Source organism: Rhinichthys klamathensis, unplaced genomic scaffold (genome assembly GCF_029890125.1).
Source record: "Rhinichthys klamathensis goyatoka isolate OS25496 unplaced genomic scaffold, OSU_Roscu_1.1 h1tg000931l_1, whole genome shotgun sequence".
Lineage (NCBI taxonomy): Eukaryota > Metazoa > Chordata > Actinopteri > Cypriniformes > Leuciscidae > Rhinichthys > Rhinichthys klamathensis.
This window is the reverse complement of record NW_026607261.1, coordinates 99,936-123,984: the sequence shown is the minus strand read 5'-3', so window position 1 is coordinate 123,984 and position 24,049 is coordinate 99,936. Positions and strand designations below refer to the sequence as shown.

General features: G+C 42.0%; 1 protein-coding gene across 4 annotated transcripts in view; it reads right to left on the bottom strand.

Moving 5' to 3' along the window:
- The window catches only part of apba2b (amyloid beta (A4) precursor protein-binding, family A, member 2b), a 103,416-nt gene that overhangs the window by 62,207 nt on the left and 17,160 nt on the right, over window positions 1-24,049 (bottom strand). For 2 of the 4 annotated variants that reach the window (XM_056244144.1, XM_056244145.1), the window contains exon 2: window positions 7,031-7,069. The gene's annotated coding sequence lies outside the window, so the exon portion shown is untranslated. Of the gene's footprint in view, window positions 1-5,910; window positions 5,991-7,030; window positions 7,070-24,049 lie in introns of those variants that run through there. The other 2 variants (XM_056244147.1, XM_056244146.1) reach the window with 2 other exon arrangements.

Below are 24,049 nucleotides of genomic sequence, written 5' to 3'. Positions count from 1 at the left end.
AGGGGTCCCACAGAAGAAGCTATGTTCTCTTATCTACTTAAAGCTGCAGTCCGTAGCTTTTTTTGGGTTAAAAATGATCCAAAATACATATTTGAGAAAATACATAACCAGCCAATGTTCGAAACTCTCTGCTTGCTTTAGTAATTATGTAATAATGTTTTTAATTTCAGTGGTACTGGTGGATTTCCGCGGGAGATTCGAGCATGTCTTTGCGTCGTTACGTCACATCTGTACACATAAAGAAGGAGTCTCGGCTAGTATAAGCTATATTGCGTGTGAGGATGTTGGAGGTGGAGATTTATAGCCTTTTCTCACAGCACTTGATATAATTAAACTTATCAATTTGATGGCGGATCCAGAAAGGTTCAAACGACAATCACCAGTCACAACAGATTCACCCGCTGTAAAATGCAAAAGACTTCGTTCGGACTTCGGAGTGGCTACAGAAAAAAAGAGACTGCAACCGGCCCATGCGAAAACAAGGATAAATATCGGAAGGACATTACATGTAGTCACGCAATGCTGACGTTGTTAACATTAACAATTTGAGAACAAAGTATAATTTGTACGGTTTTGCTGTTTTTTTCATTCACTCCTTAGAGTGGACTATATTAGTGTAGGGAATAGTGAATGAGGGTATAGAGGGTAATTTCGAACACAGCCTGAGCCTGGGTCTCCAGGAGAAGAGTTGAAGACCTTTAATCTACACCTCTGATCTTCAACTAACTTTATCTGAAAACAAACTTAATTCAAGACAACAGTGTACATTTAGATAAGAATATGAAAGGTCCTATAGGACAGCGCTTTTAAACTGGGGTGCTTGAGGGGTCAACAGAAGATTTGAATGACTGTTTGAATAGAAAAAAAAAGACATACAATGTACTTTTAGGTACTCAAAATGTACTTGTTGACTTAAGATTTAACTGTAAATGTAAGTTTCACAATTCTTAATAATAATCTATCATTATTATTAGTGCTAATGTCATTAATGTTAATTATCTAACTTATTAATAGTGGATGAAAAAAGATATGCCATTGCCATCAGCTTGACGTGAAGTAAATACTGCGCATATCATATTTTAAATTATTTTTTCATAGAACAGTAAAAATATAAAAGCCAATAATTTAATTTTGGAAACAACGTGTCTTTACATTAATACCATTGTGCCATTAGTCTATACCATTAAACTTTAGGAAAGGGGTCCCTCGCAAGGGGATCATCATATTTGAGGTGCCCTGGCATCAACAACTTTGAAAAGCTTACAAAGGGTAAAAAAAAAAAAAAAAAAAAAAAAATAACCTTTTTTTGAAGACAAAATATCTAATTATTGTTCTGTTTGCTCATATAATACCAAGGGACTGGATTCATTTGGAACAACATTTGTGTTCAAAATGAAACTAAATTGCCTAAATGACCAACAAAATGATAACAAAAGGAATATGATAGTCTGCCAGAGAGCACATACACTTGTAAACACTCACCCGCACACAAATTGCACTTGATCACAACACGAATAGCATCTAAATCTGATACACAGAGATCATCTGGTTAGTTCAAGCGTATAGCAACACCGAAACATTCAGCATTTAAGAATGCTGTTTTAAGGTGCATTATCTTTAAGTATAACAAAATGACATATCAAGCAGGCAGCTGAGACTATGTGTCTCTTTAAGGCATCAGTAATAAGCCATCCTACAGCCTCTGAATTGATTCTGTATGCAGTTGAAAGCATGTGTGATGGCAAAGCAACAGAAACTTCCACATTCAGTCTGACTGCTCTGCACCAAATGCACGGATTAAGAGCCTATCATCACTGCGGGAGCATATCATCAGTTTACACTGAGGCTTTTCATGGCTCCTGTTCATTAAATAGCCAGATCTCCTTCTTTTTTTTTTTTTTTTTACATCCTTTCTTGAGGCTTTTAAAGACTTTTTATGAGAACTCATACCATCACTGGTCTAAGATAAAAAATAAATCAGTCAACCCCACAGTTTTTAATAGCAGACTGGTGTGTGATGGGGTCCAACATGGCTGCTGTCCTCCTGGGTGCCCTGTCAGTTTGATGTTGACAGATTGAAACTATCTAAAGAAGATTACGTGCCTTGGTTTAGATCGGAGGGTGAATCACAACACTATCTTGCTCTTTCAAAGCATTCGGCAGGACGGCTAACTGCCATAAGCGAAGCAAGCGCAGTCTGAACTGAATCCCTTCTCTCTGCATCCACTAATCCTCTTTTGCACTTGATCAATCATGAGCTTGGCCAAACCCAATCACAGAACACACTGCAAAGAAACTGAAAATAGAGAGGAAAAATGTGTCTGTCCAACCAAAATCCCCCTTGAGGATGTTTCAGTCACAACCAGTTTGCACCGGCTATAATAGGCAGTGTTGAACAGATGTTTCATAAGGATAGGAAGATGTTTTCATTTCATTTATTAGGTTAATATAATGTAATCCAATAGCAACAGCAGCACATTTAGGTGTAATTTTTACTCTCACCAGCAAGAGTTTTAAGCAGTTTTATTATTTACAAAGGATAATACAAGTTTCACGGAACATAATGCAGCCTGAATAGGAAAAGAACTGACAAAGAAAAAGGGAGACATGAAGGATAAAGATAACAAGACAATAAGCAATGACTGAAGAGAATAAATCAACAGGACCATTTGGTGCTTTCAGTCATGTCAGAAGGATTGTATTTACGAGTTGAGCTCACATCACCTAAAGTCACCATTACCAGTGGAGTGGGAAAATCAATACTTTCTTTAAACCCAAACTGACCAATCCTACCTTAGCAACTGTTACCGTCTACCATCTTATCAGACTTGTATTAGAAAATCTGAAAAATCTAGACTTTACAAGATCTGTGTGTTTAGACAATTTTAAATGCAATTATATGTAAATTATTCCAAAACACACTAACACATTATTGCTAAGTCATTCTAAGATTTCTAATCCTATTTTGCCAGTTTCTAAGAAAATTTTGCGGAAATTCTCACAGTTATAACCAAGAAAGTGAAGAATAGCAATAATGCCAGAAAATACCAAACAACATTTCTTCCTTTCTCATTTTCTTGATTCTCTGTGGCAGCTCGATAATTAAAAAAAAAAAAAATACACAGAGCACTTCATTATTTTGCATTAGGGCTTGAAAAGCTTCCTGCATGGAAATGAAAAAAAAAGAGCAAATATAAAAATTACTACGTTTTCCAAACTCATAACTTCCCAGGAGAACTTGAACGCAGCACATAACTAAACAATACACACCTGAGAACAACAACCTAGACAATCACCATCTGAATTGCGATCTTCCCAATTTTGAGATGTACTATTGAGAATATCCAGACTGGAACAAGCCTATGGACTTATCTATTTGCACAATTTAAAACACAGTATTGCATTAAATAATCAGTTGTCAAAATAATCATTAAACTTAAAACAAATTGCATAGTCTTCACTGTATAAATTAAATATACATTGATTCTTATTAAAACTACTAAAGTTATTCAGTTAAAAGCAGTGAGGGATTTTGTCTTTGTCTTTTGTTTAACATTAATGACACAGATAGCAGCAGGTATTAGGCTTAAAGACGGAATGCATGGATCTAATATAATGATGCATACGATTTCTTTCCCAACTGTTTATTCACTTAAGACATAACGGACTGTCTTTTCTTTATGTAAACACTCGCCAAGACGGCCATTTTGACATATTTTTGTGTATATTTGACTGCTGAGGTGCACGCACAAAAAGTACACTTTGCTCATCCATATTCCGCTCCGTCTTGCCGCGGGCACACAGAAAGTGCATGAGGATCGATTTCTTTCACAGTTTAATGCCCTTTTAATAACTCTTAATTTTTTATTTAAAAGCATGTCCCGCAGTAGACTGCATTTCATGACAGTCATGACTCGCATTACATGTTTTGACTGGTTTGGACGTTAAGTTTAGGCTTTTAAGAAGGGGCGAAAGCACACCGCTTTAAAGGAAAGGAATGGCATGCGGCACAAAGATCATTTTAGCTTGATTATCACGTTTTCATAATCGGAAGCCAAAATCGAAACCAAAACTATAATTTGATTCATCGCACAGCCCTACTGCCGTCGAATTGTTTTTCAAATGCATCACCACGCATGAAAGACACATGATATATATTTGGCCAGTCAGCACAGCCATCTAGTAGGCAGTCATTGCTGTATTTTAAAATGATTACGAGGTCATAAAAGATCACGATCTCTACGATTCGCTTGAAAAGTAGATCATGGACGTCTTCAGGGTCGTTCACGATATAAAATCGTCAGATCACCAACCCCTAATGGAAACAGAACATCAATACACAAAGCCATTCCATTAGACAAGTTCCCTCCCCAATTTCAAATGTAAAACACTAATCTACTACTGAACCACTGTTACAGTATTGTAATATTTCAATGAAAGTCTTCGGAGGAGGGCAGCCAGCATGCCTCCATTTCCATACATTTAAAAAATATGCCAGAAAGGGCACGAGGCAGCACAGCAGGACACGCCAGCACGTTTTGCATTTTTGTCTCCATCTGTGTGCAAATTCTTCCATTATTGCTTGATTTGTAAGACCAAGGGCAGTAACACATTTCATCATTTCCCACCTACTGACGCTGCTGTGCTCTGAATAAAGTACAAGGCCAGAGAAATACAGCGGAAAGCAGCAGAATCAGTGTTCTGCAAAACAGTAACACTAATTTAGTCAACGAGAACAAATAACATTTCAAGTTACATACAGTGTCATAATGACATGCAGTCTGTGAGAAACACTTTCTGCTCCAACTGAAAAAAAGAGTGCGACAAAAATTCAAATCTAAAAATCGGAAAAAACGTATATATACCGATTCATCAAATATCATCAAATCATCAGAGTGCACACCAGTGTTCCCGTGATCGTATTCTCCATTTCGAAAACTCATATGAACTAGATCATTTTAATGATTCAGTCAAAAGATTCACAAAGTATCTTCAAACTCACTCATGAGTAAACGGTTGGACTCAGAGGAAAAGTGTAAAGCTGCTACTGAATCGTTACTGAGTTCACAACTGAGTTCCCTCACTGAATCATCGATTATGGGTTATCCCAGCATTTTTAAGGTATACTTCAGGTTTGACTTCGATTGGATGGCATGTTGGAACCATAATCAACACAGCGATTTATTTTCAGGTTTCCCTGTAAATATATTATTTAAATATTTATAAAATATTATATTTATATGGCACAAATACAATCAGGATCACTAGAGTGACAACAACAAATTGTAGCATATTTATTTATACTAAATACATCAACAACAATAATTAAAAACTTAAATCATCATAGTCTATATACAAAAAAATACTAAATATCTAAAAATGACTCTCAAAAATAAACACTAAACATCAATAATAATCAAAAACAAGATACCGGTAGTTATAACTTAAATTATCATTGTCTAAAAATTCCCTTGGCTACAACTACAATCTATCAGATTTAGATAAATTGTTACCCTAAAATTAAAATTCATGTCTCATTTCTTTCTAAATGCACGTCTCTGTGCCCCTCCCCTCCCATCCATCAAGACTGTGATTTGTCTTTGCTCAGAAATCATCCATCGAGCCTCTACGATTACCCGATGTTGACAGACAGAAGAAGAGACACAACAGAAGACTCAATCCTTTTCTGCCTTCACAAAGAGCCTCCTCAGTCTGACCCCACCCTACGCTGCCTCGAGTAAACCAGTACAGGTTGCCAGTACATCTCTGCCCAGTCCTGCCCTTCAAAAAAAAAAGAAAAGCCACAGTGCTAAAAGATTGTATTTTTCCTCCACATAATCCTCATGAAATATTCTTGCAAGTAAAGATGATGAATACATGATGAGAAGTGAGGTGTTTGTGCAGCCATACCGCTCTGTGATCCTTCCTCCACCCCATCACATCTTCAAAGACATTTCCCACGATACTGCAACCCTACACCAACCCCATCGCCAACACAGGTCCTCTGAGCACAGCAGCATGTGCTGGCCCCTCCCCCACACAGCTCTTATTGCATCCTCACACTTTATTATACGGCACAAGGCCAGGCGCATGTCATTGGTAAGCGGTTGGACACTTTTGTCATAAATACACAATGAAGATAAATACAGACAACAGATGAGTGTTAGCCACGGTTGTACGCTACTCAGAACTGAATTTTGAATGCTTTTTAAGTTACAATCAATCAACTCAATTTGAATCGAGGTAGCAAACAGAAAGCAGAATTGCAATTTAATATTATGGAAGTAGAAATCAAATGTAAGTGTCTTTTTTTTTTTACTAAAGGGAAATTTGTCGGCTCGAATGATGGCTTGACAAATCTTGTGTGAAGTTTATAAAATAGAGCTTACAGGTAGACAAAGAGATCTGTTTGAAATGTCACCATAGAAATTTGCATTCAATTTATATACACTGCTGTTTAAATGTTTGGAGCTAAGAAATAAAAGAAACTGAAAGAAATTAACACTTTTAATCAGCAAGGATGCATTAAATTGTTCAAAAGTCTTATTCGTCAAAGAATCCTGAAAGAATTTATCAGTTTCCACAAAATTATTATGTTTTAAATTTTAATAATATTTCACAATATTACTGTTTTTACTGTATTTTTGATCAAATAATGAGCATAAGACTTCTTTCAAAAACATGAAAAATTCTTAATCATCCCAAACTTTTGACCAAATATATAAATGATGCGCAACTTTCTGCAGTTATGTTTAATAAATCCATGGGCCAGAGTAGAAGAACACTTCATTCCCCATGCCATTATCTGTTGAATTTCCTCTAAATCAGTTCCACTTCCTGTTATTTCCACAGACTTTCACAAACTTCGCCTACCATAACATTTTATCGTGTTTGAAAACAATTCATTCAAACTCAGCGCAGGAAAATGCTAAAAGAAAAGGCTTGAATATGATGCTCAAAACCAGGGAGACATCCATCTGTCATGATTGCTGTTTGCACAGAGAACATTCTCATTTTAAAAGACACTTACCGATTGTTGTGGGGTGAAGAATATCTCTCAGGCACAAAACTAGAAGAGAAAAACAAAGAGATGAATGAGAACATCACGACTGCACAAATAGAACACTCCAATCTGTCCTCGCCTGCTAAAGTCCTAAGCATTTTGTTCATAAAATAGTATGATTAATATTGTTTCCAATGGGAGAACCTTAGCTTCAGTGATGTTTTTAAAATGACAACTGAATAAGTCAAACGCATTGTATTAAAGACACATACAAACCCATGCACGCAACTGAGTCACTATGATAGTTAATGGTCACATCATAAGTGAAAAAAGACAGCTGCGAGTTTGATTGACACATGTCTGTGACATCTAGTGTTTAAAGGAAAACAGGAAGCTCGTTTTCACTGGCATGTCTCACACTTTGAGTCTGTTTGGTGCCGAGAGTTGATTTGCGTGCCATGATTACTGAGCACCATCTCACAAAGAGGCTGATTCAATCAACAGTGGCACTGCTCTGGCACACTCTAAAGAGGGAGGAGGAGAAACAGAGACGTCCCATCCGAGACAACTGATGCAGAGCAGATTCTCCGTCTTTTCTCTCCTCCTGACAGTGTCGCTTGTTCTCTAGTGCGGGTGCTTCTACACGAGCAGATGTTTTCCATTAGATAAGACTGATAATGACACCTCACATGTCCCCCACAGACTTAGGTGACTTTGGCAGTAATTTGTACACCTAATTGTAGAAGTGTCCTATAAATTTGTCTATTTCCTAAGGGACATGCGTCTTCCAGATGGACCGAGACAAACAAGATCAGATCTGATGTGAAGTGACGCTGTCGCACCCTATTTTCTGCACCTGCCCCAAACACAATGAGGAGAACATTCCCAAAAAGCTATAATCAACTGAGAAAAACGAGAACATCTTTATTTAACCAATAGAGAGCTCCCAAGGAACTAAAGGCTTTGAGGAGTAATGATTCATATAGCATGAGTTGTTGAGGGAAATAGGAAAAATTACGAGTTGTTTGCACAATTGCACATCTTTTTGACATCTTGCTGGCAGATGCTGCTCTTTCAAATGCAGTTCAACAGCTACTGGTAAATCCACAGTGATAAGCAGAGTAAGAGGATTCAGCTCTATGGACAGATGGAAGGGGAAATATGTGCACACTTTCTTTGCATTTTGAGGGAATACTTCACCCAAAAATGAAAGTTCTGTCATCATTGACATTCATGTTTTACAAAACCTGTTCTCTCTTCCGAGGAACACAATAGGAACACAAACATTTTACAGACTGACGATGCTGCTTATTTCCATACAATGAAAGATACTCATACTCACACAGGCTGTATTTATTTGATCAAAAATACAGTATAAAGTGTATTATTGCAAAACATTACAATTTAAAATAGCTTAATATAATTAGATATTAATATTAATTGTATAATATAACATAAAACGTACTTATTGCTTTGATGGATCCTGAATAATCAACCATCACTCCAGTCTTCTGTGTCACATGATCATTCAGAAATCACTCTAATAAGCTGATTTGCTGCTCAAGAAACATTGTTTTATTATTAATGTTGAAGAAAGTCTGCTTCCTATTTTTGTGGAAACCGTAATAAAAAAATTTAAAGGAAACTTTGATGAATAGAAAGTCCAAATGAACAGCATTTATTTGAAACATAAGTCTTTTGTAACATTATAAATGTCTTACTGTCACTTTTGAACAATTTAATGCATCCTTGCTGAATAAAAGTATTAAAATCGACAACGGACTGGTATATATCTAAAATAGCCTATACTGTATGATTATGGAGCCGTAATCATAACACAAGTAGGTTTGAAATAATAATGAGGGTGAGCAAATTAAGAAACAAAAATGTCAAATTTTGAGTGAACTATCCCTTTAACACTTACACACTTTTTCATAGACTTCCGTCACCATCTTTTTTTGTCTCTCCCTTACAAAGCTGTACCCTGAAAGCCATTTTGATAAAAGCTGCCATCTGTGGCGGAAGCAGGGTCTAATTTTCCAGCCAAATCCTGTCAAATGGCAGTGGCCGTGCTGCATGCCTACAGAGCAGTGTGGCTCAAATCCCCTCTCCACCCCTGCAGACCTGCGTTATGAGCACAGAAGGACAGAATGTAGGCACTGATGTCAGCATAATGCTCCATCGGGGAGGCTACCTGAGAAACACCACAAGAAGAATGAAAAGGACGAGGAGGTGGACAGGATACGTGAGCTGAGAGATGCTCTTGCCATCCATCCATCACTGGCCTTTGATTACACGGGGAAATCGGTCCTTGTCAAGACACCATGACATGCCTAGCTCTGCCCAAAAAGCCTTAATAGCTCAACTGTACTCAAAAGCAGGCCGCAATGAAATGCATTTACTTACCACACCCCTGTTGTCTGAGCCTGTTTTGTTGTTAAAGGGATAGTTTACCGGTAACTAAAAAAAAAAAAAATTGCCATAATTTACTCACCCTCAAGGTTGTTCTGATCCTGTATGACTTTTATTTATTTATTGGGACACAAAGTGTGAATTTTTAAAGAATATTCTGACTACAAAAGGAAAGTGAATGAGGACTCGTGTTGCCAGGCTTCAAAAAGGACTTCCAAAAGTGTCCATATGACTTGTTATTCCCTATATTCCAAGTCTCCTGAAGTCATATGATAGCTTTGTGTGACATACAGACTGAAAATTAATTGTTATTCACTGATAAACTTCAGTGGACTGTTAACTGACTAAATCATTGAATCAATGACACATTTAGATCAGAAGAAATTATTAATTGAAAAGAATATTCATTCATTTATTCATTCAAAAAGGATGATTAGTTCACAAATCAGACACCATAACTCATGTTCCAAAGAGAGCTAGAGCAGATGTCAAGACAAAAATACAACACACATGACTGTTTAAAGGGTTAGTTCACCCAAACCTCCCCCCCCCCCCCAAAGCATCTTTTTCAGCGATTTTTGTGTGAGCATTTCAGTGAACACCCCTGACCACTCGGTGAGTTTCACGTCTTTCTAAATTAAAGTTTAATGCGTTTTAAGAAGGATTGTTTCTGTGCACCTATGCAACCATTGTAGAGGTGGGGGGGTGCAACCACAGAAACGTCTCGGTTACGGATGTAACCCTCGTTCCCTGAGTAGGGAACGGAGACGTTCCGTCGGATGACGACGAATGGGGTTTCGCTTAGAAAGCCTATCGACTTCGAGTATACAAAACGAGCCAATGGCAAGCAAATGCCATGGGTCTGCGGAATTTGCATGGCGCAACTCCGCCCCACCTCGTGGGAATAAAAGGAGAAAGCCGGCAATATGCAGATATGTTTCTTTGCTGAGGAGCCAAGACTGAACTCGGCTGTTCCAGCGGTACAGCGGAAGTGGCAGGCAGACGGAACGTCTCCGTTCCCTACTCAGGGAACGAGGGTTACATCCGTAACCGAGACGTTCCCTTTCGTTGTCACTCCGAGTTCCGTCGGATGACGACGAATGGGGATACCAGTCTAATCACGCCACCTTCTCAGCTGTCTACCAGTGCCCTGCGTAAATCTGAGATCCCTGTCGTGAACTAGCACGGACGAAGGACTCCTATTTAGCACAGGAATACCAAGGTACACTGGGGAGCATATCCCAGATTTTAGGGAAGTATGCGATTACTGCCAACCCAGAGGGGGGGGGGACTTAAGAATACACATATGACCCGAGGGATGCATATGGGGAATCACTGGGGTGTCCAGCCGCAGGTGGAATATTTCAACCCCAGGGGTGGCAAGGTGGCTTGCCGAGGGAAAGACACATGCTCAGAGAGGCTTACAGTGGAAATACACATGTGGGGGTAGCTCAGAGGAGGTACCATGCACACGGAAGGCACCTAGCCGACGCGCAGGCAATAGACACTGGCGCCAGCGTCAGCAGTGCTGGAGGAGCTCAGGGCTTTCGGGGAAGCTCACCTGAGGAAATATTGCACGTATCCAGTCCGTGGAGTGGAATGGCGAGCAAGCGAAGACACCTAACGGGTCCCATGTTAGCTTGAAAAAGACAGTACATGGGAGGAGACTGGCTCCACTCGGAGATTGTAAAATCTGGCGAATGTGTTAGGTGTCGCCCAGCCTGCAGCTCTGCAGATGTCTGTTAGCGAGGCGCCATGCGCTAAAGCCCAAGAGGACGCGACACTCCGGGTGGAGTGTGCGGTCACACCAAGGGGGCACGGTCGACCTTGCTGCTGGTATGCCAAAGCAATGGTGTCCACTATCCAGTGAGACAACCTCTGCTTGGAGAGAGCCTTTCCCTTCAGCTTCCCACCATAACAGACAAAGAGCTGGTCTGAGGTCCTGAAACACTGCGTTCTGTCTACATAGATGCGAAGAGCACGTACTGGACAGAGCAGTGCCAAGGCTGGGTCTGCCTCCTCCGGGGGCAGCGCTTGCAGGTTCACAACCTGGTCCCGGAAGGGAGTGGTAGGAACCTTGGGCACATATCGAGGCCGGGGTCTCAGGATCACGTGAGAGTAACCCGGCCCGAATTCCAAGCACGCTTCGTCAACGGAGAATGCGTGCAGGTCCCCTACCCTCTTGATGGAGGCCAGTGCAGTCAGAAGCGCTGTCTTCATTGACAGGAAGTAAGCTCGACCGACTGCAAAGGCTCAAAGGGAGCGCTGCGCAGGGCAGTTAAGCTGCGAGGTCCCAAGAGGGTACGAGAGGAGAGCGAGGAGGATTCAGTCTCCTCGCTCCTCTCAGGAACCTGACGATCAGGTCATGCTTCCCCACAGACTTACCTTCTATTGGGTCATGATGTGCGGCAATGGCGGCGACATAGACCTTGAGGGTGGAGGGAGACAGCCTTCGCTCCAACCCTTCTTGAAGAAAGGAAAGCACGACACTGATCGAACATCTCCGGGGGTCTTCTCGGTGAGAAGAGCACCAGTTGACGAAGAGGTTCCACTTCAACGCATAGACGTGTCTCGTGGACGACGCTCTAGCGGAAGTGATGGTAGCCACCACCGCTGGTGGTAGGGTACTCAAACCTGCCTCGTCCCGTCCAGGAGCCACACGTGGAGGTTCCAAAGATCGGGACGAGGGTGCCATAGGGTGCCCTGTCCCTGAGAATGGAGGTCCTTCCTCAGGGGAATCGGCCAAGGAGGTGCTGTCGCGAGGAGTATGAGTTCGGAGAACCAGGTCCGGGTGGGCCAGTACGGCGCGACCAGAGTGACCTGCTCCTCGTCCTCCCTGACCTTGCGCAGAAGTTGCGCAAGAAGGCTCACTGGGGGAAACGCATATTTGCGGCCCCGCAGCCAGCTGTGCGCCAGTGCATCCGTGCCGAGCGTGCCCTCGGTCAGGGAATAATACAGGGCGCAATGGGTCGAGTCGTGAGAGGCAAACAGATCTATCTGTGCGTCCCCGAACTGGTCCCAAATCAGCTGAACCGACTGGGGATGGAGTCGCCAATCTCTCGGGAGGGGCTGAAGCCGTGAGAGCTCGTCGGCTCCACAGTTCAGGGCTCCGGGGATGTAGATGGCACGAAGCGACCTCAGATGCTTCTGACTCCATAAGAGGAGGTGGCGGGCGAGTTGCGACATACGGCGGGAGCGTAGACCACCTTGACGGTTGATGTACGCTACAGTGGCGGTATTGTCTGATCGGACTAGTACGTGTTGATTCTTGAGCACGGCCCGGGAGCGGCGCAGAGCAAGACGTACAGCCAGCAACTCGAGGCAATTGACGTGCCACAAGCGGTGGGGTCCTGTCCAGGAGCCCGCGGCAGCACGTCCATTGCACATGGCGCCCCAGCCCGTGGCAGAGGCATCTGTTGTAACCACAACATGTCGGGAAGCTCGTTCCAGGGGCACACCGGCCTGTAGAAAACTGAAGTTCGACCACGGGGTGAAGGTCTGACGGCAGGTCGGAGTAACTGGTACTCGGAGGGTGCCGTGTTGCCATGCCCACCTCGGGACTCGGTCGCGAAGCCAGAGCTGAAGCGGTCTCATATGAAGCAATCCGAGCGGCGTTGCCGCGGCTGCAGATGCCATATGCCCCAGGAGCCTCTGAAAAAGTTTCAGTGGAACCGCACTCTTGCCCTCGAACTGTTTCAGGCAAGTCAGCAGTGACTGCGGGCGCTCACTCGTAAGCTGCGCGGACATGGCGACCGAGTCGATCTCCATACCGAGAAAAGAGATCCTTTGCACGGGGCAAAGTTTGCTCTTCTCCCAGTTGACCCGAAGGCCCAGACGGGCTACATGGCGGAGCACCAAGTCCCTGTGTTCGCAAAGCTGATCTCGAGAGTGAGCTAGAATTAGCCAGTCGTCGAGATAATTCAGAATGCGAACCCCGTGTTCCCGGAGGGGAACAAGGACTGCCTCGACGACCTTCGTGAAGACGCGAGGAGACAGGGCTAGCCCGAATGGGAGAACTGCGTACTGATATGCCTGCCCCTCGAAAGCAAACCGCAGTAACGGTTTGTGTCGAGGGAGGATGGAGACATGAAAGTAGGCGTCCTTCAGGTCGATCGCTGCAAACCAATCCTGGTGCCGCACACATTCGAAAACGCGTTTGGCGGTGAGCATCTTGAACGGCAGCCTGTGAAGGGAGCGGTTCAGAACGCGCAGGTCCAGGATTGGCCGTAACCCACCGGTTTTCTTCGGGACAATGAAGTACGGGCTGTAGAAGCCGGTCCTCATTTCGGCTGGAGGGACAGTCTCGATCGCACCCTTCGCCAGCAGGGTGGCAACCTCCGCTCTCATGATAGGGGCATTGCCACCGACCATAGTGGAGCGGACTCCCCTGAAGCGGGGAGGAGACCGCGCGAACTGAATCGCGTAGCCGAGCCTGATCGTTCGTGCGACCCAGCGGGACAGGTTGGGAAGCTCTAGCCAGGCTCCCAAGGACTGTACCAGCGGGGTCACGCGAACCACAGACTTCCCGTCGGTGGAGCAGCGAGGCGGTATGGCTGACCCAGACGTGGACGGCATAGCGGCCCGGTGTGAGGGTACGGTCATAGACCGCAGTGTCCTGACAGAGGAGACCAGGGAAGGACGAACGTTCCACGGGGGTCTGCTCTGCCAGGGGTCTGGCGACAGAGGAGGATGAGAGCGGCACGGTCCGGGGACGGCGCGCACTGTCATCCGGCTCTGGGACAGAGGAGGACGAGGGGTGCACGGCCCGGGGGCGGCGCACCGTGTCGTCCGAGAACTCTGTGTGCTTAGAGATGGGAAGTCAGCTCTCTGGAAAAAAGAGGTTCTCCCCCGGCCCTCCACCGGGGAAAGGAGTGGCCCTGCAACCACCTCCTGGAGAACTGCAACCCATCTCTGAGCTGCCCGTAACGGAGCGCTGCTTTGCCTGGCATTTGGCAGGCTGCGGGGCTGGTACGGGCTGGGGCGCTTTCCTGCGACCACCTCCACGGCGCGGCCCGGAGCTGCTGGGGCCGGGCGGGAGGGGGCGAAAGTCGCAGGAGGGCGAGTTCGGCGGCAAGCTGACTGAGGCGTCTGAGCCGGCGGCAGCAGCTGGCCACGGGGTCAGAACGTGTTTGGTAGCCTCAGTCTGCTTCTGGGCGGCCGAGAACTGTTGGGCAGAGTCCTCGACCGCGCCGCCGAAAAGGTCAGCCTGGGATATGGGGGAGTTGAGGAAGCGGGTTCACTCAGCCTCGCGCATATCAACCAGGTTAACCCATTAATGTCTGACCACACAAGTGGACATCACCTGACACAGGGAGCGTGCGGTCACCTTCGTCACTCGTAGAGCGAGGTCGGTGGCGGCAGGCAGTCTCTTAGATGAGCCCTGAATCAGCCCTACCCTCGTGCATGTCATTGAGCACCCCGAAGGATGGCAATAACATGCAGTGAGACGGCAGCCTGTCCGCTGCTCTATAGGTCTTTGCCACCGGAGTAGACAAAAAACCTACAGGCATTGGATGGGTGCTTAGGGTCGCCACGCCAGGTGGAGGCGCTGTGGGGGCACAGATGTGCTGCCACAGAACAGCACATCTGTACACCCCAGTGTACCCATGGCCGCGGCCTCTACGAGGGCAGAGAAGGTGGAAGAGGCTGCTGAGCAGTCGCAAAAGTCAAAGGAGACTCTCACGATCTCATAACCTCTTCATTCACATCCGGGTAGAAAGGATTTGGGTTCGCCTCCCCAAAACCAATCATCAGCCTTGAGTGCTCGAGACATGGCAGAGTGATCCACACATGCCCGATACTCGCGGCGGTCCGGGAAGCATAGCTGTCAACTCTGGATCAGACTCGCTATGTTGCACACCCGAGAGTGGCAACATAGACGAGCCCTCACTTCCAAAGGACTCCAGCTCACCTTGTGACGCGGCGATAGACAAGATTTCATCAGCCCGGGAACTGAATGAGATGCCGGCCCGCCGGCGTGCTCCGGACGCGGCTCTGACCAGCTAAATCATTCAGAACCGCGCGGGTTGCAATGTTAAAGAGAGGGGTGTGGACCACGGATATTAATCGGCGGTTTAGTTCCACAACAGCCGTCTCAGGTCACCCTGGCCACCAGCCAAAGTATTCTCTCACGTGGAGAAAATAGATCGGGGTGTGGATGAGGGGACTCTCACTCGGTTGAGCTCATTGAGTCTTGACCGTCATTGCGATGGTCATGTTCCCCGTAGAGAACGTGACACATCCGCGAACGCTGCTCGAACGTGATCGAAGCCCAAACACGTCAAAACAGCGCTCGTGCCCATCAGCTGAATCTATCAGACTACCGCACTCAGAAATACACGGGCAGATCGTCTTTAGAAAGACGCGCCGCGTGCACGCTCTTTTTGTGAGATAAAAGCTTGCAGCAGTGCTGAAGCGCCCAGGGAGAAGCACACACGCTGTTCAGATCAGCAGGCAGGAATGTGAAACTCGCTGGAACACGCCATCACACCAACACCGACTGGAAGCTGCTCGTCTTGAAGATTCTCGAAGATAGTCAGAGAATAGACTGCAGGAGTGGAGAGAACATCTTGGCTCCGAAGCAAAAACATATCTGCATATTGCCGGCTTTTTCCTTTTATTCCCACGAGGTGGGGCGGAGTTGCGCCATGCAGATTCCGCAGACCCATGGCATTTGGTTGCCATTGGCTCGTTTTGTATACTCGAAGTCGATAGGCTTTCTAAGCGAAACCCCATTCGTCGTCATCCGACGGAACTCGGAGTGACAACGAAAGGGAACCGAATTTTCTCGGGACAGCATCATGTGTCCAAATTTTAATCTTAACCGTTCTTTTTCATCAGAAACAATCTTGAAACTGGGTAAAATACCGAACTTGTCCTTTAAGTGTATATGTGCAGAAGCATAAGTTTGGAACTACATGAGGGTGAGTAAATAATGAGTCAGACTTGTTGGGTTAACCCTCAGGGGACCAGAAACGCGTGGGCGCGTTTTGCTCGTTTTTTTTCACATAGCAGAAAAATAGACTAAGTACTACCATCATTTCTGTTCATATAGAGTTAAGAAATATGAGAAAATAATCTGTTAAATGTCTACTTTTTTATGTGCCCACATACAATCGAAATAAAATATTGTGCTTTTGTAAAATAAAGAAAATAAACAGGGTGTGCGTTCTGCCTCTCGGTCACCGTGAACTTTTTTTCTGGAGCACGTCTCTAATCTTCAACACAACTCAGCTAATACTATTCACCCAGCCATAAGCAATATATCTTTTAAATCATTTGAGTTTGTACTTTTAAATGATCCGATTCAAAACTAAAATTATTATTCTCCGTTTATGTCATCTATATAAAAAGAGAGACGTGTCAGCCCGTCTCATTATCGTTCTCTCAGCTGATTATCTCTGGTAATGTGACACGCCCACGGAGAGCACGCGCTATTCAAACGCAAATATGTGAAGCAACACATTGAGACGCGTTAACGCCCATAAACTCTGAAAACACACATTATTTTTTAGTCAGATTAATCTACTGTCGTCTTGCGCGGCTATATGAAGAACAATCCTGGGACATTTACCACTGGGTTTATTTTCACTTCGAGGATGAACAGATTCAGCTGAGAAGTAAGTGTTTTTTGCAAGTGCTTTGTTCTAATCGCGATATAGAATAACGTAGTGTCTGTAAACGGAAAAATAGCGTACTGTTAAATGTGAATCATGTTTGTGTGTGTGTGTGTGTGAATGAATGAATGAATGAACGCACAGATACGCACTGTTACAGACTAAATAACATTTCGTTGACTCGTTTTGGATAAAGTTTTTACTCTAAAATAGACATCAAATAAGCTTTTTTTAGGAGTTTCTGCTCATATGTTAAATATATAGTATGTTTTGTCAATAAACTAATCAACTAAGATGTTATAGTGTTTGTTCAAGCTATATCAAAATAATGAATCCTCAACTTTGAAATAAGTATGATCAAACTAAGACATTTATGGAGAAAGACAATTTTCTTTTCAAGATGTTTCCAACTCTAACTTTGAACTTTGAACTGAAATAAAACCATGTCTATATGGTGAAGGGTGTGTGATAGAAGTGTCCAGACGTATGCACCCTGTATTTTCCTTATATAAATCCAAACAATCTAAAAGCCATTCTTTTTTAAATCTCCTCATTCTTTGTGCAAGGCTCCTGTAATGATATGGCCTGATAGCACCTAATAGGGCCATTATGGGGAGGGTCTTTGTCTTTCTCAGGTGTGGAATGCCACACATATTAATGAGAGATCACGCCTCCTGCATAAAGCTTTCTCAAACAAAACACATCATTAAAAATGTAAAAGACTTTATTGACTTATCTGAATGAGTAGTCAGGATGATTCTCACATAGTTTTGGAGCAAATATTCTAGGCTATGTGATACAATTTTCAAAAGTCTTGTGAAGAAATAATCAATATGTGTTTTGTGGTCTTATTTCAGCAACTTTCATTTTTATTTTTTTCAATAACCACGCATAAACATTATTCTATTAAAAATACAAACATGTACATACATGTTGCTCAGATATCATGGTAGCCAAGTTTGTGCTATATAGAGTGAATTTACACCTTTGCCATTAACATGTTTATAAATAACTGAAAAAAGCACAAATGTCAGTGCATGTCAAAACATCCCAAGGGCCCCAAAAACACTCTGGTCCCCAGAGGGTTAACTATCCTTTTTTTTGATAAACATTTTATCTGAAGCTGCCTCACATGAACCATGAAAGCAAATACAATTTATTATGACTGAATCAACCTGAATGCATTAGGTTACACCAACCCATTTATAAAAGTAAAATCAGTTAGAACCTTTAAGTAACAAATAATTGCATGTTAACACTAGTGACAGTGTAGTTCTACGAAATCCTGCCACTTTTGAACAGATCAAAATTCATGTATCTAAAACGAATTGAAGTTTAGCAACCAGCACCATAGATCGCTATGCATCGGCTCAGTGCTGCAAATGGAGGTAAACACATAGCCTATTTATGTCTGCAAAAGAGTGCTGCGCTTGGAGTGAAGAGTGACTACTGACTGACTCAGTCTCCCATGGGAGGGAGATCGTTTTTCAAGGAGAGCAGGAAAACAGGCTGTGCTTCTTGGCAGAGGCTAGCAGTGAAACCAGACAATAGACACACCTTTTATCACACTATAGTCTTTACTAAGTTTATTTTATGCTATGTGGTCTTTTGTGGTCTAGAAACTAACAATGTCAGAAAACATCAGAGAGGTTACTGCGGTAGATTTGATGCATGAATTCATATACATAACTTTATTACAAGCCCTTTGTCATCTGTTTATCAAACTCGTGTCATATTTTGCCTTGTGGAAAACACTGTTTCCATAACTGACAGACTCAACAATCCTTGTACTTCTTGTTCGTTTCCTGTTTGTTTCAAACAGTTTCCTTGATGACAGATTCTTGCTAGTGAAACTATCTAAAACCTGCTGTAAAGCTCTCTTTGCTTTGCATGACAAAGAAAGGAAATGAATAGGTGCATGGCAGGAAAGAGAATCGTTCTCATTGTCATCAATAATCTCCCCAAAGCTCCAGGTGACTTCTGCTGAAATTAAGAGACCTATTAAACCTTGTTTGGATTAATATGATGATTATTCATGAATGTCAGGGATAGCCTCTGGAACACAGCGTGAGGATTTGCTGCTGTCTGTGGTGCTGAAACACATTCAGATGGCAGAAACAGATAGTGATGTGCATGTTGGAGATTCCACTGTAGCTCACATAAACAACATCTGACTAGCCTCACGTACTGAAACACATTGCACATATAATGGAATGTATATTCAACAATTAGAAGTTGAGGTAAATTGTACGCTTCACTTTTGAGTAAATGCAGAACATAAAAGGTTGTTTTTTTATATACCACACAAAAAATGCTTTCTGCCTGTGACTCATTATTAAACCTTCAGTTTTGCTGGCATCCTAACCAAAACGTTGAAACTTGGCAAAATGGCTAAAACCACTAACAGCGTATTCAAAGACATTTTTGTACCAAAAAAAATTCTATTCTATCATCATTTATTTAACCTCATGTTTTTCCCAATTTTGTTGATATTTTAAGAAACAATAAGCCATATTCTGAAGACATGCAATATCTTTGTTTGAGGAATAATAGACTCAAATTAAGTCAAATTAGTTCAAATCATTTACTATCATGAACAAATTGTTTAGTCCAATTTGTGAACCAACTTAAGAGAACTCCTTTAAAAATCAATCGCCAATTTGTAAAGTTAGGACTGCACATGGGCATTGACTGGACCAACCTGAAACAAGCTTTTTAAACGCTATTTGAGCAAAAGAAACAACATTTATGGGACAGATTTTGTTTAGGATTTCAGGACTTCCCATTCAAGTAGACACTAGGACTTGGCCTTGGATGCCATAAATAGTGGCTCGGAGCTGTTGCAAATATGGCTGCCAACTGAACAGACTTTCCTTGAAAGGGACTTTGGTTTAACTCAATGATCCAGTAGAATAAAAAATAAATAAATTCTCCACCCACGGTTCTGCATGCACTTGCACTGCGGTTCATTTTAAATCTAATGATGCATCTATGATATGGTTTGTTAAAAATAACAACGCGTAAAACAGACAGAAAAACAGACATAAATTAAAAATATAATTTATACAATGAAGATTAAATGCAATTATTTTACATTTGATTACTTCATTCAATTTCTGTACCTGAAAACTGCGGGGCTGGAACCTGAAAAGCATGTTTATTTTATTTGTATCTTTGCTCTATTGTATTTATTTGTGCTGTTGCTTGTAGTTTGATTATTTGTTCTTATTTTATTTATTTTTATTTGACAGTAGTCCTTATTTTTCCTGAACATAGCACATACCGAACCTAACCGAAACAGTGATCCTAAAACTGTGATTGAACAGTTTGAACTGTTACACCCCTAGTCGTTGGTCACTATAAACTGCCAGTGTACAGGAAAGAGCTGTGTGAAGACACTTAAATTGTCCTTTTGTGATGCACTGAAAAATAACAGGGTGAGTAAATGCTGACAGAATTTTCATTCTGAGATTAACTATTTCTTTTAGAAAAATTAACTTAAGCAATTCAGTAACTTCAGTTTAGAAAATAATATGATGTCTGGTGACTGCTGTTTGGTGAGAAATCAGACCTCTGCTGCCAGAGGCTAAAGGGAATTACCTGAATGAATAATGTGAATCCAGGTCATTTCCGTTACTCTTTCATCTGTCTCCACCTTCTCATCTCAGTCTTTCTCTAGTGTACAAATTCTCTCTCTCTCTCAGACTTTCTCTCTAAAGCAACCTAGCTGTCTGCTTCCGTTTCTCTGTTATTCAAATGCCCATTTCCCTCTCTTTGTTCTGAAGTATGAGCGCTGGCTATGCCATCAGTAATGCACCAGACCTGCTGACATCCCAGCAGACACAGCCCAGGAGGTTCTGCTGGAGGGAAGAAAATCTATTGTCATCAATCTCCTTCTTCACATAGGCTTCCCTTACAACACACTTTTTATTTTAAAGGCTTGCATAAGCCCCTTTTCCCTGCCATTTACACTCTCTCAACCCCTATATAAGGTTACAGGCTGCGGTGCCCTTCTCTGCTAGAGCAAAGCTGTTCTCTATGCTGCAGAAATGCATGGGATTGTCTACCACTAAGACACTGTGCATCTTAAATCCAAAAGGGGATAATAAACACCCACAATGAGTCAAGATAATCTGTGCTGACCTGTAACAAGTTTTCTGAGGATCAGGAACGATCCTATTAAAGAGTGTCTTTTCATCCACTGTCTTTGTCAGAATTTATTTTTTAAATATTATGCATTATACAAATTTATAAAAACATATTATATATTATTTTAAATTGTATGCATTATGCAAACACTATATATCATACTTACTATATATTTATACATTTATTAATCATATAAAATCATCAATAAAACATGACATTTGTCTTGAAATTAATTTGTTTGGGCGTTATGTTGGTCACATACTGTCTAATGAAGTCTCAATTTGATTAGCGCTAAACCAAGAGTGACTATAGGCCATGCAGTCTTTTGCAAGTGCTGACACAAGGACTTTGGTAATGATTTAAAAATAATTATCTGTTAACGTTAAAATGGCTCCTTTTAATCCCCTATACTTCAACCAGCAAAGTTACCAATGCCAGGACAAGACTGTGACTTGGTCTAAACCCTCTGTGGTTCACCTACACGTGCTTCATTGTAAACTTAAGCTTTTAAAGCAGAGTTAAAAAGAAGGGATCGAGGCCTGAAGCATTTCTGCAGTTGTTAAAGCAATTACATCTACACAGTATACACAGACCTGTCAGCAGGCATTACAATTGCTATTCATTTATTCCCAAAGGCTTTAGAGCATCAAATATATGCCAGATATTAATTATGCATGTTGTTTGTTCAAGGACAGGCCTTACTGTAAAAATGCCATGTGCTTGTAAGGCTTATTGACAGAAAAGTATCTCAAAAACCCGCTGTCCCTCCAATGAAAATGTGAGGACATAGTAAGGAAAGTGAGGACATTTTGGCCGGCCCTCACTTTCTGAGACCCCTATAAAGGCCTGTTTGAAGCTTAAGACTTGGTTTTACGGATACGGTTATAATTAGGTTAAAGTTTAAGGTAAGGGTTCGGGTTAGGAACTTAGTTGTGATGGGTGAGGCTGGGGTAAGGAGCTAGAGATTGCATTGTGTCAATGAATGTCCTTGCATCCTGTTAAGGATGTGTTGGTATCCTCCACCACCTTGGATAATTTCGTCCAGCTACAATAAATCCATTTTGGGATCCATAAGTCAGACCAACCCCTCAGATCTACATACACTGAACAAAATTATAAACGCAACACTTTTGTTTTTGCCCCCATTTTTCATGAGCTGAACTCAAAGATCTAAGATTTGTGTACAAAGACTTTTTCTATGTACACAAAAGGCCTTTTTCTCTCAAATATTGTTCACAAATCTGTCTAAATCTGTGTTAGTGAGCACTACTCCTTTGCCGAGATAATCCATCCACCTCACAGGTGTGGCATATCAAGATGCTGATTAGACAGCATGATTATTGCACAGGTGTGCCTTAAAGGTGCAATGTGTAACATTTTTGAGTATCTATTAACAGAAATGCAATATGACATCCATAACTATGTGTTCAGTGGTGTATAAAGAACTTACTTAATAAACCGTAATGTTTTTATTACCTTAGAACAGGAGTCACCAACCCGTCGATCGCGATCGACAAGTCGATCTTGGAAGCATTTTAAGTCGATCGCGAAGAGTTTTCAAAATCAGAGAAAAAACACCAATATTTGTATTCATTATTATTTATTAATTAAAAATGCACCATGTGTGAGCCTACTGTGTGTAGTAAATCGTGTCTAGGGGATGCAGAGGCGCGCGTGCCGTTACAATGACGTCATTTTTGGCTCATGCGGACGCGTCGAGTATAAACAAGGCTTCAAGCTTTAACCAGCTCAGCCACTTCACACTACGCTCACATCAAGCTCTTCAAGCTAACGATACGCAAGCTAACGAAACGATGGCACAACGGTGAGGGAGTAGGCTATTGCTAGTTTGAAATCTGCAGGGGTTTTCCTGCATAGACAATTATGAGGCGGCCGCCTCCGTCAAATTTATAGTTAAGAAACAATATAACGTTATAGACTACACACGACCAGAGTGCTGTTTTCCTGAATGCAAGCACGATTGAAACCAAGATATTGATTTCATAACAGTTCAATAAACAAAGTTAAAATTAAGTTACTTACATTTTTAGACGCAATTACTGTTTTTGTTCTGTTTCAGCAGCGAAAATAGTTCCAAACAACAGAACCAGCGCATCTCACAGCAACACTCATCCATTATTCATCAATGATTCAGCGTTTTGACCTAATCGCTTGAGTCAAAGATTCAATTAACGTTACCCATTATTAAACCGCCTCATTCTGAATCAATCAGCCGTTTGAACGAATCGTTTGAATGAATGACTCAATGACTCGCTCATTAAGACGGCCGCCTGCCGCTTCTACTGGCGGTTTAGTTTCAAAGTATCATTCTTTTCAACATTCCTTATTTGTATATTCAAAAAATATTCAAAACAATCTCATAATCTCATTTAATACAGTTATAATTTTTCAATGTAAATTATTTAATTTGATTGGTAACAGCCTTGTCTTATTATTTTAATTGAATGTATTGATAAAATGTAAGAATTTGAAATGAAATTTAGAGCATACCAGTACATTAAATAAAATTAGGGGGAAAATGCCCTTTATAAAGGTACAAAAAATTATTCCGATAAGAGTGTTTTCAAAAATGAAACATTGACAATTTAAGTTTAAAGGGAGTAGGCCAAACCCTCTGTTTAGGCTATAAAGGAAATGTAATTTTGCCAAAAGAAGAACTTTTAATTTAAATAAATGTTAATTTTAAATCAGCCTACTTCAGTGTGATATGTTACCATATTATCATGCTTAATTGAATAATTGTAATGTGATGATCAGATGCAGATATCTAAATCAAAGAATATGGGTGGTTGGCAGGTGGATTATTTTTTATTTTTAACAACAGATTCGAGTGACTCAAAGTGCACCA